The following is a 13,734-nucleotide window of genomic DNA, read 5'->3' on the forward strand; positions in this document are numbered from 1 at the left end:
TGATCAGAGGTTCTTAAACAGTTTCGTTATAAATAATATTTGTAAATTATCGTATCGCCAACAAAAGAAATTTTTAGCCTGGGATAGTTGTACCTTTAACAAAATAATTTCTTGCAATATATTAATAATGAAACCCTAAAGAATTCACAAGTCAAAGGTTAGCACATGTTTCACCAGACTCTACGTAACTAAATTTTTTGTTCACTCCTGTGTTTCTAAAGCTTAGCATAGAGCATCATACCTTCCAGGCACTGAATAAATGCATAAAAAATACAAGACTAATTGTAAGAGCAAATAAAGGAATGAAGCCTCACCAACACAAGTTGGCACACAATAAGCTCCAATTATTTACATGACAAATGTCTTAATAAACATTAAGTTGTCCTAAGAAGAATTTTATTTTCATTTAAAGAATTTTACATCCTAACTTACTCCTAAGTATCCTCTTTGTAAGTCCTAACTTCTCAGTGTAATAATGAAGCCAACGATCAACGATGTCTAGAGATTTTTTTCTTTTCTTTTCTTTTCTTTTTTTTTTTTTTTTTTTTGAGACAGAGTCTCACTGTGTCCCCCAGGCTGGAGTGCGGTGACGCGATCTCGGCTCACTGCAAGCTCCGCCTCCCGGGTTCCCGCCATTCTCCTGCCTCAGCCTCCCAAGTAGCTGGGACTACAGGCGTCGCCACCACGCCTGGCTAATTTTTTGTATTTTTAGCAGAGATGGGGTTTCACCATATTAGCCAGGATGGTCTCGATCTCCTGACCTCATGATCTGCACGCCTCGGCCTCCCAAAGTGCTCACAGGCCTCCCAAAGTGCCCACCGTGCCCAGCTCAGAGATTTTAAGAAATTTTCTGAATGGTATAAATTTTATGTGTGACAATAACAGAACTGAGACCCAGTTTTCATATTATATTTTTAACTTAAAACCTTTATAACTTTTAAGGACAATTACTAAATAAATATTTCGAAAAGAAATATATGTTATGTAGATACAGGCTATATTGTTTAATAAAGTTTCAATTCATATCAATTTCTATTATTGTCCCCATCATTATCTGTCTTTTCTGTTTCCTGTTGTCATACTAAATAACAAAACAATTAAAGTTAAAATGTAGAACAACACAGTGACACATTTCTCCCAAACATCGATACATAATATTGATTATGTTTCAGTCTTCATATGCTAAGGAACTAAAAAGCAGAAAAGGAGTTGTGTTTTGTTTTTCCTATATTCCCAGTTTTCTTGCTTGATGGATGCATTGTCATCCTCTATTGATTAATGAAGGCCTTAACAAGAATTTCTATTGTGCTTTGTTAATGTGTATTTTAAATATGCAGCCTGAAGTTATATGGTATATGTCTTCAAGTTATTTACCAGGAATTGTTTATATTGTCAGAGGAAGTGTGTTTTCTTTTCTTTATAACACGCAGGCTAGTCTAAAGAAATGAAGTTTGATATTGATACCTCTGTTAAAAAGTTAACTTTCAGAAATAGCATGAATTAATGACTACATGCTTTTAAATGAGATTCTGTATTTTTCTACTGGGAACTTATTAACAGATGTAGTCTAGACTTTATAATAACAACGATATCTCAAAGAAATTGCCAGAATTTAGGCATCAGAGAAGGATCAATATAATGACAAATTTTAAAAAATTATATAAAATAACTTCCAAATTTTTCATAGTATTCCTTGATTTTTCTTTTTTATAAGAAGAATATTGGGTATTAACCTTAATAGTCCAAAATCAATGGAAATACATTGCCATGAATAGGCCAATTGAAATAGAAATTTCAGTCACAAGCATTTTTAGTTGCCCTTAATTTTTCACATATACACATTGCCTTAAAATATATTAAATCATACAGGTATATTTGTTATGAAAATAGCTGCCCATATGAGATTAAACAATAACACACAGTAAGAACTGTTATAATCAAAATTTAAAATTGCATTCATTTATCTTGAACCTTTTCATTTCATTTCCATTCTTCAGTATGCAGGTACTAATTCCATTTTATTCATAAAAAGTAATTGCAACTTGCACGTTGTTTTCATCAGGAAACAGATGCTGTATGTCTTTTTTTTAACTATGCCAACCAGATATAATCCAGTAACATCATTCTCCTCCTTGTATAAAACTGACTCAAAGCTTCAAATTCTGTATCATGGGGAGATCCACATCCATCCTCAAGATTTTCCGAAATATGCTGGGATATTTTTTCTCTTACTTTTGTGACAGGTTTTCTTCTATGAATACTCTGTTTTATGTATTGTGGTATGGTCCATAATTGAACTTCTCCATTAATTTCCGCATACTGTGGTTATGTACATATTGTCATGTAAGCGTTAGGCCATGTTATGTTAGGATAGCATATCATAGACAGCTAAAGAATGCCAGGAGTTGCTAAGAATGCGGAGATTCAGGAATTTTTATATATTGTTGGTGGAAGGGTAGACTGGTGAAGCAATTTTGAGGAGCATTCTGGCTCTAATGAAGTTGCACCTGATCAATAAGAAAGGAAAGTGGTTTAATCAGAGAGAGAGAGAGCAAGTATGAAAGGGAGAGAGAGAGACAGAAAGAGAAAGAGAGAAAGGAAAACTAAATTAGTTTAATTGTTCTTCTAAAATCATGTGGCCATTTTGTCATAGGGCAGTTTCCTTTTAACCTTTCAACCCACAAGCTTCCTGGCCATGTATCTATCCTCCCTCCCCATCACCATCCTTTGTCCTTTGTCCTTTTTTATATTCTTTGCTTTATAGCTCTTTGAAATTTCCCAAAATTTTCTATTAGGAGTAGTTTAAATCTCTTATTTTTTTTAATTTTCTTTTTTTGACTAGGCCCATAGCTCTTACCTTCAGTCTAAACCTTTGTATTAGTTTGTTCTCACAGTGCTATAAAGATACTACCAGAGACTGGGTAATTTATAAAGAAAAGATGTTTAATTGACTCACAGTTCTGCATGTCTGTGGAGGCCTCAGAAAACTTATAATCATGGTAGACTGCAAAGGGGAAGCAAGGCACACCTTACATGGCAGCAGAGGAGAGAGGGAGCACGGGAGAAACTGCCAGACACTTATCAAACAACCAGATCTCATGAGAACTCACTCACTATTAGGAAAACAGCATGGGGAAAACTGCCCCTATGATTCAATCACCTACCACAAGAACCCTTCCTCAACCTATGGGGATTACAATTCAGATTACAGTTAGAGATGTGATTTGAGTAGGGACATAGCCAAACCATATCAATAATTTATTTAAAGAAGGGGTTTAATTGGCTCACAGTTCCACATGCTGTACAGGAAGCATAGTCAGGGAGGCCTAAGGAAACTTACAATTATAATAGAAGGTAAAGGGGAAGCATGCATGTCTTACATGGCCAGAGCAGGAGGAAGAGGGAGAGGCAGGAGGTGCTACACACTTTTAAACTGTATCATCTGAGAGAACTATATCACAAGAACAGGGCCAAAGGGGGAATTGTAACCCCATGATTCAATAACCTTCCACCTAGCCCTACCTCCAACATTGGGGATTATAATTTGAGGTGAGATTTAGGTGGGGACACAAATCCAAACCACATTATTTCACCCCTGAGCACTCCTCAAATCTCATTTCTTTCTCACATTGCAAAATAAAATGATTCCTTCTCAATAGTCTCCCAAAGTCTTAACTCATTTCAGCATTCACTCAAAAGTACATAATCCAAAGTCTCATCTGAGACAACACAAGTCCCTTCCACCTATGAGCCTGTAAAATAAAAAACAAATTAGTTACTTCCAGGATACAGTGGGGGTACAGGTATTGGGCAAATACTTCCATTTCAAAAGGGAGAAATCAACCAAAAGAAAGGAGCTACAGGCCCCATACAAGTCCAAAATCCAGAAGGGCGGTAATTAAATTTAAAGCCTCCAAATTATCTCTTTTGACTCCATTTCTCAAATCCGATGCAAGGGGTGGGATCCCTAGGCCTTAGGCAGCTCTGTCCCTGAGTCTGTGTAGGGTATAGCCTTTGTATTAGTCTGCTTTCACACAGCTGATAAGGACATACCCAAGACTGGGAAGAAAAGGACATTTAATTGGACGTACAGTTCCACATATCTGGGGAGGCCTCAGAATCATGGTGAAAGGCAAAAGGCACTTCTTACATAGTGGCAGCAAGAAAAAATGGGGAAGATGCAAAAGCAGAAACCCCTGATGAAACCATCAGATCTCATGAGACGTATTCACTACCACAAGAACAGTGTGGGAGAAACTGCCTCCGTGATTCAAATTATCTCCCAATGGATCCCTCTCACAACACATGGAAATCATGGGAGTACGATTCAAGATGAGATTTGGGTGGGGACAACACAAAGCCGAACCATGTAATTCTGCCCCTGGCCCCTCCAAATCTCATGTTCTCACATTTAGAAACCAATTATGCCTTCCCAACAGTCCGCCAAAGTCTTAACTCATTTCAACGCTAACCTAAAAGTCCACAGTCCAAAGTCTCATCTGAGACAAGGCACGTCCCTTCCACCTGTGAGCTGTGAAATCAAAAGCAAGCTAGTTACTTCCTAGACACAACGGAGATACAGCTATAGGGTAAGCACAGCCTTTCCAAATGTAAATTGGCCAAACCAAAGTGGTTACAGGGCCCATGTAAGTCTGAAATCCAGCAGGGCAGTCAAATTTTAAAGCTCCAAAATGATCTCCTTTGACTCCAGATCTCACATCCAGGTCACGGTGATGCAAGAGATGTGTTTCCAGATGTGTTTCCATGGTCTTGGGCAACTCCCAACCTGTGGTAGGGAGCTAGGAGGGTACAGCCTCCCTCCTAGCTGCTTTCATGGGCTGGTGTTGCATGTCTGTGGCTTTTCCAGGTGCATGGTGCAAGCTGTCAGTGGATCTACCATTCTGGGGCCTGGAGGATGGTGGACCTCTTCTCATAGCATCACTAGGCGATGCCCCAGTAAGGATTCAGTATTAGGACTCCAATCCCACATTTCTCTTCTGCACTGCCCTAGCAGAGGTTTTCATGAGCACCCCATCCCTGCAGCAAACTTCTGCCTGGGCATCCAAGTATATCCATACATCTTCTAAAATCTAGGCAGAGATTCCCAAAACCCAATTCTTGACTTCTGTGCACTTGTGTGTTCAACAGCATGTAGAAGCTACCAAGGCTTGGGGCTCACATCCTCTGAAGCTCACATGGCTCGAGCTCTAACTTGGCCCCTTCCAGCTACCTCTGGAGCAGCTGGGACACAGGGCACCAAGTCCCAGGCTGCCCACAGCTCGGAAACTCTGGGCACGGCCCATAAAATTGTTTTCTCTCCTAGGTCTCTGGGCCTGTGATGGGAGGGAGGAGCTGCTGTGAAGACCTCTGACATGCCCTGGAGACATTTTTCCCATTGTCTTGGAGATTAACATTTGGCTCCTTGTTAATTTTGCAAATTTCTGCAGCCAGCTTAAATTATCCTCAGAAAATGGGTTTTTCTTTTCTATCGCATTGTCAGGCTGCAGATTTTCTGAACTTTTATGCTCTGCTTCTCTTATAAAACTGAATGCCCTTAACAGCACCCAAGTCACATCATGAATGCTTTGCTGCTTAGAAATTTCTTCTGCCAGACACCCCAAATAATCTCTCTCAAGTTCAATTCCACAAATATCTAGGGCAGGGGAAAATGCTGCTAGTCTCTTTGCTAAAACATAACAAGAGTCATCTTTGCTCCAGTTCACAGCAAGTTCCTCATCTCCATCTGAGACCACCTCAGCCTGGACCTTATTGTCAATATGCTATCAGGCTTTTGGTAAAAGCCATTCAACAAGTCTCTAGAAAGTTCCAAACTTTCTAACATTTTCCTGCCTTCTTCTGAGCCCTGGGCATTGCTGAAAAGATAATAAAAAAGTAATAAAAAAGTTTCCTAGCAAATACAAGCCCAGGACCTGATGGCTTCACTGCGCAATTCTACTAAAGTTTTTCTTTTTTTTTTTTAAACTAATACCAATGCTATTTAAACCATTCTGAAAAATAGAGGAGATAGAAATACTTTCAAATTCATTCTATTATGCGAGTGTATCCTGATACCAAAAACAGAGAAAGACACATCAAAAAGAAAAAAACAAAACAAAACTATATGCAAATATTACTGATGAATGTTTATTCAAAAGTCCCCAACAACATACTAGCAAACCGAATTCAACAACATATTAGAAAGTCATTCACCATGACCAAGTGGGTTTTATCCCAGGGATGCAAGAATGATTCAACATATACAAATCAAACAAGGTGATACATAGTATTAACAGAATGAAGGACAAAACTCATGTAATCATTTCAACTGATGCTGAGAAAACATTTGATAAAATTCAACATCCCTTCATGATAAAAAACCCTTAAAAAACTGGGTATAGAAGGAACAGACCTCAATGTAATAAAAGCCACATATGACAAACTCAGAGGTAGTAAATTAATGAACGGGGAAAACTAAAATGAATTAATTAGCAAACCAATCAATGTGATACATAATAATAACAGAATGAAGTACAAAAGTCATATAATCATTTCAACTGATGCTGAAAAAGCATTAGATAAAATTCAAAATCCCTTCATGATAAAAACCCTTAAAAACTGGGTATAGAAGAAACAGACTTCAATATAATAAAAGCCACATATGACAAACTCACACGTAGTAAATGAATGAATGGGAAAAACTGAAAGGCATTCCTTTATAATTGGAAACACAACAAGGATGCCCACTTTTTCCCCTGATATTCAACATAGTACTGGAAATTCTAGATAGAAAAATAAGACAAGAAAACAAAATAAAAGGCATCCAAATTGGAAAGAAAGAAGTCAAATTATCCTTGTTTGTAGCTATTATGGTCTTATATTTTGAAAAACCTAAAGACTTCACCAAAAATCTGTTAGAATTGATAAATTCAGTAAAGTTGTGGGATACAAAACCAATATACCACAAAATCAGCAGCATTTCTTTTTTTTTTTTTTTTTTTTTTTTTTTGAGATGGAGTCTCACTCTGTCACCCAGGCTGGAGTACAATGATGCAATCTTGGCTCGCTGCAACCTCTGTCTCCTGGGTTCAAGCAATTCTCCTGCCTCAGCCTCCTGAGTAGCTGGGACTACAGGTGCATGCCACCATGCCTGGCTAATTTCTAATTTTTTGTATTTTTAGCATGGGGTTTCACCATGTTATCCAGGATGGTCTTGATCTCCTCACCTTGTGATCTGCCTTCCTCAGCCTCCCAATGTGCTGGGGTTACAAGCATGAGTTACCACGCCTGGCCAATCAGTAGCATTTCTATACACGAACAACAAACAACCGAAAAACGAAATCAAGAAAGTAATTCCATTTACAATTGTTTCAAATGAAATAAAATATCTAGGAATAAAGTTAACCAAAGACCTCAAAGAACTCTACGATAAAAACTATGAAGCACTGATGCAAGAAATTGAAGAATGTTGGGAAAAGCTGAATGTTGGCAGAAGCTGAGGCAGGGCTTGCATGTGTGACATAATGTAAAAGAGTCTTGGAACATGTCTGGGGTCCAGGGTCTAAAACCTCTTGTGGCCTTTGGAACACCAAGCTCTGTGTCAAAGGGTGGAAGGCTACCCTGACACACCATAATCTAAGCTCAGGGCATGTAATCACTCATGGTTTGGATAGAATCTAGGCCTCCTGGCTCTGGAATGTGTCTAGACTTGCTGGCTTCTTCCTCCTTGCTCTTCCAGGATCAACAGTATCTTGAGTTAAAAGAACCTGCTCTCTGTTATCTCAAGTAGCAGAGCAAATGCTAAACCATCACAACTGTAAATCATGTGCTTAATGCAACGTGCCCCTTCGACGTCCACATTCTCACCACCTGTTTCTTTGTTGGATTACCAATAAACAATGTGGGCTCTCAGATCTCAAGGCCTTCACAGCCTCCATGATTGTCATGGACCCCTGGTCCCACTTCTCTCTCTCAAACTGTCTTTTCTCAATCCTTTCACTCCACTGGACTTTGTCACCCCCATGACCTGGGGTTCGGTCTGATCACCCCAACCGAATAAGACACAAAAAAAGGTAAAGATATTCCATGTTCATGGATTGGAAGAATTAATACTGTTAAAAGGTCCACAACACCTAAATCAATCTACAGATTTAAAGCAATCCCTATCAAAATATCAATGACATTCTTCACAGAAATCATAAAAAATTCTAAAATGTATACAGAACCACAAATGCTCAGAATAGCCATGGCTATCCTATACAAAAAGAACAAAACTGGAGGAATCATATTACCTGACTTCAAATTATATTACAGAGCAATAGTAAACAAAACAGCCTGAGATTGGCATAAAACAGACACATAGCTCAGTGGAACAGAATAGAGAACATAGACATAAATCCGTACATCTACAGTGAACTCGTTTTTCACAAAGATGTGGAAGAATATATATTGTAAAAAAAAACAATCTCTTTGATAAATGGGACTGGGAAAACTGGATATCCATATGCAAAAGAATGAAATTAAACCCATATCTCTTGTCATGTACAAAAATCAAATCAAAATGGATTAAAGACTTAAATCTAAGATCTCAAATTATGAAACTACTAAAAGAAAACATTCCAGAAACTCTCCAGGACATTGGAATGGACAAAATTTTTCTGAGTAATATCCCACAACACAGGCAACCAAAGCAACAATTAACCGATGAGATCAAATCAAGTGGAAAAGCTTCTGTACTGCAAAAGAAAGAACAAAGTGAAGAGACAACCCATAGAAGGAGAGAAAATATTTGCAAAGTATGATTAATAACTAGACTATGTAAGGAGCTCAAACAATTCTACAGGAAAAAAAATCTGATAATCTAATTAGAAAATGGGCAAAAGAACTGAAGAAATATGTCTCAAAAGAAGACATACAAATGGCAAACAAGTATATGAAAAGATGCTCAACATCAGCAATCATTAGAGAAACGCAAAGCACAACTACAATGATAGATAATTTCATCACAGTCAAAATGGCTTATATCCAAAAACAGGTGATAACAAGTGCTGGTGAGGCTATGGAGAAAAGGGAACCCTTGTGCTCTGTTGATGGGAATGTATGTTAGTACAACCACTATGTAGAACCATCTGAAGCTTTCTCAAAAATCCAGAAATAGAGCTACCATATGATCCAGGAACGGCCCTTTTGGTATATACCCAAAAGGAAGGAAACTTGTATATAGAAGAGATATATGCACTCCCACACTTATTGGAGCACTTATTAACAATAGTCAAGAGTTGAAAGTAATCTAAGTATCCAGCAAGAGATGAATGAATAAAGAAAATATGGTATATATACACAATGGGGTACTATTTGACCATAGAAAGAATGAGATCCTGTCATTTGCAATAACATGGATGGAACTGGAGGCCATCATGTTAAGTGAAATAAACCAGGCACAGAAAAATATGAATCACATGCTCTTACTTTTTTGGGGAGCTAAAAATTAAAACAATTGATCTCATGGAGAGAGAGAGTAGAAGGATGGTTACTGCACACTGGAAAGGATAGTGGGGGCTGGGGGAAAGTGAGAGTGGTTAATGGGTTCAAAAACTAGTTAGGACGAATAAATAAGACCTAGTATTTGATAGCACAACAGGGTGACTATAGTCATAAATAATTTAATTGCACATTTAAAAATAACTGAAAGAGCATAATTGCATTGTTTGTATCACAAACAATGCCTGAGGTTGTGGATATCCCTTTTACCTTGATATAATTATTACATATTGTGTACCTGTTTAACATTATTCTGTAATGTCCTAGACATGATTATTACACATTGCATATCTGTTTAACATTATTCTGTAATGTACTGGAGAAGTTTTTTTCAAGGAATTAGAAATGAAATTACTGTAACTATAAAACTTAATTATATATATCATTTCATTAGAAAATTACATGTACATAATATTAAAATATAGAATTACAGTACCAGGTAAGCCATAACTCAAACTACAATAGAGTCATCAGATTTGAAGTGTGAATATATTCTATTGACTTAAAATTTTGTCATAGTTTTTTTTTTTTTTAAATAAATGATATTCTATGAAGGAATTCCTCTCAAGGAACTGGTTGCAATAGCAATATTACAATCATTTGACCTTTTTTTATGTCTTACAGGTATATTATAAAAAGAAAATGTTGGATTTTGTGGATGAATCTGAGCTAAACATAATCTTATTCAAAAGATCCTTCAGTTCCCTTACATATCATGGACCATCTCCCTCCCCACACTCTGTAGAAAGAACTGCAGAATACACTTAAATTAGCAATAAAGACCAGGGAGGCTTTTTCCTTCGTGGAGAGGAAAGCACAGTCAGGTAAATCATAAATTCCATCAGTGCCTTATTACAGGTTGCAAAGTTTGAATCATTCAGATTTACCCAGGTTGGTCTCCTGGGTTATCCAGGATTCTTGAAATAGCAATAGTGAACAGACTGAGTTGATTAGACTAGGGGTTTTCAAAACTCACTGAGATTTTGAGTAAGCTTTAAAATAATACAACATCCTCCTTTTAGATCAGTGCTACTCAGACTTTAATGTGCATTCAAATCTTTCGGGATCTTGTCAAGATGTAGATTCGTATACAGTAGATGTCAGACGGGATTGCAGGTGCTGCGCTTCTAACAAGCTTCCGGGCGACGCTGACACTGATGCTGTGTGAGTCTGTAGACCACACTCGTGTAGAAAGGCTTTAATAAAAGCAAGATAGATACAAATGTTGCATGACATATAGGGCTTACTGTGTGGGTCTAGACTTACTTTACTTTAAAATTTTGCTACAATTTTAGGCCAGGCCCAGTGGCTCACACCTGTAATCCCAGCACTTTGGGAGGCCGAGGCGGGTCGATCACCTGAGCTCAGCAGTTCAAGACCAGCCTGGCCAACATGACGAAACCCCGTTTCTACTAAAAATACAAAACTTAGCCGGGCGTGATGGCAGGTACCTGTAATCCCAGCTACTCGGGAGGCTGAGGCGGGAGAATCGCTTGGACCCGGGAGGCAGAGATTGCAGTGAGCCAAGATTGCGCCACTGCACTCCAGCCTAGGGGACAAAGCAAGACTGTCTCAAATAAATAAATAAATACATAAATACATACATACATACATAATGCATTGTTTGTAGATAATTAATGATTTTTAACTTTGTTTTGAGATAAATACATACACAGCAGACTGCCAAAGTATCACAGAGAGGACCCGTGTGCCCTTCCAATGATTTAACTGACATAATTTTAGTAAAATGTCAAAGCCAGGAATTTGACATTGGCACAATGTGTGAGTATAGGTATGTGTTGTTATATTACGTGTTCAGATTTATGTAATGACCACTGCAACCATGAGACAGAATTCTTTTATTATCACAAATATCTCCCTTCTGTTATCCCTTTCCACCCACTCCTCCACCATCCCTAACTCCCAACAATCCTAATCTGTTATTCATCTCTATATTTGGTCATTTAAAAAATGTAATATAAATGTATTCATTCACTACGTAGTCTTTGGAAATTGGATTTCTTTACTCAAAATACCTCACTGGAGATTCATGGCATGGGTGTACTACAGGCTGTTTTGTTTTGCTTTGTTTTTAGCCATTTGTGTATTGAGGGGCATTTTGGTTATTTTCAGCCCTGAGCAATTACAAATAAAGCTGCTATCGATAAATGAGTACACATTTTTGTTTGGACGTAAGTTTTCATTTCTTTGAGGCAAATGGCCAGAGATGCAATTGCAGGGTTATATAGTTTAAATGTATATTTAGTTTATTTTACAAACTTCTTTTTTCCAGAGTGATTGTATCATTTTATATACCCATCGGCAAAGTCCAAGTGATCTATTTTCTCTGCATCCTTAAGAGTATTTCATAATGTCACAAATTTTCGTTGGTTTTTAGGTGTGTAGTGACATTTCATAGTAGTTTCAATTTGCATTTCACTAATGCCAATGATGTTTAACATCTTTTCGTGTGTTTATTTGCCATCTCTATCTTTTTAGGTCAAATATATCTTCATGTCTTTTATTCACATTTTCATTGACTTTTTTTTATAGTTGAATGTTGAGAGTTCGTTATATATTCTATATGCCAGTCTTTTATTAGATACAGGGTTTGTAAATATTTTTCCTCAGTCTGAAGTTTGTCTTTTCATCATCTTAGGGTATTTTACAAAGTCAATATTTTAAAATTGGAATTTAGTCATACTTAGCGATTTTTTTCCCTTTATGGATTGTGTATTAGGAGTCAAGTCTAAGAACTCTTTGCTCAGCCCTAGGTTCTGAGGATTTTCTCCTATGCTATCACTGAAAATATTTATAGTTTTATATTCCATCTCAAAGAAAAAGGTCTTAGGTTTAGGTCAGATTCTCTTTTAATTTTTTTCTTTTCATTTTATTTTGGTTATGGATATCTAATGGCTCCAGCACCATTTGCTGAAAAGACTAATATTTCACCACTATGATTAAATTGTTTTTGAGCCTTTATAAAATCAGCTCATACTTCTATGGAGTTAATTATGGGTTCTGTATCTGGTCCCATCGATGTATGTGTCTGTACTCATGTAAGATCACACATCTTGATTACTGTAGCTTTGTAATAAAGTATCAATCAAAAGCCATTATTCTCTATTATTTTGCAAAATTGTGTTAGCAAATCTAGTTGCTTTGCATTTCTTTATACATTTTTTAATAATATTGTCGGAATCTACACAAAATCTTGCTGGAGTTTTAAAAATAGTTACATTAAAGCTGGATGAATTTTGGAATATTTAACATCTCCACTTCTTGAAGCCCCAATCAATAAGAACACGATGATCATCAACTTGTTTTAGATAGTTCTTTCATTATTGTTTTACTGTTTTCAGTACACAAGTTTTATACATATTTCATGAGACACCCAAGTATATCATTTTATTTGCAGTTTTATTGAGGTAGAATTCACAAAAATCATATATATTTACATTATACAATTAAAAGTTTTGATATATGTATATAGTGTTAAATGATTTTGACAATCAAACTAATTTACACATACATCACCTCATGTAGTTTTTTCCTTATGGTAAGAAGATCTATTTAACATACACTCCTAACAATTTACAAGCGAACAATACATTATTATTAACTATAGTCACCATGCAGTAAAATAGAATTATTGAACTGATTCATCCTGTTGAATTGAAACTTTGTACACTTGGATCAGCATCTCCCCTTTTCCTTCCCCCCACAGCAGCCAATGGCACCCACCATTTTACTGTCTGTTTCTATGAATTCAATGGTTTCACATTCCACTTATAATGAGATCATGTGGTATTTGTCTTTCTGTGCCCAGCATATTTCACTTAGCCTAATGTCCTCCAAGTTCATCCAAATTGTCACAGATAATAGGACAAGATTTCTTTTGTCAAGGCCAAATAGTATTCTATATTGTGCATATGTATAGTATATATATATAGATCCACACAGATACATAATATATATATTCTATGTTTTCTTTATCATTCATCTGTAGATAGACTCAGGTTGATTCCATAAATTGGCTTTTATGAATAATGGTGGAATGAACATGAGGGTGTAAATATTTCTTTGACATACTGATTTTATTTCCTTTATATATATATATATGCATAAAAGTGGGATTGATAAGTCATATGGTAATTCTATTTTCAATTTTTTGAGGAACAACCATACATTTTTCCC

This window comes from Macaca nemestrina, chromosome 3 (genome assembly GCF_043159975.1).
Source record: "Macaca nemestrina isolate mMacNem1 chromosome 3, mMacNem.hap1, whole genome shotgun sequence".
NCBI classification, from domain to species: Eukaryota; Metazoa; Chordata; class Mammalia; order Primates; family Cercopithecidae; genus Macaca; species Macaca nemestrina.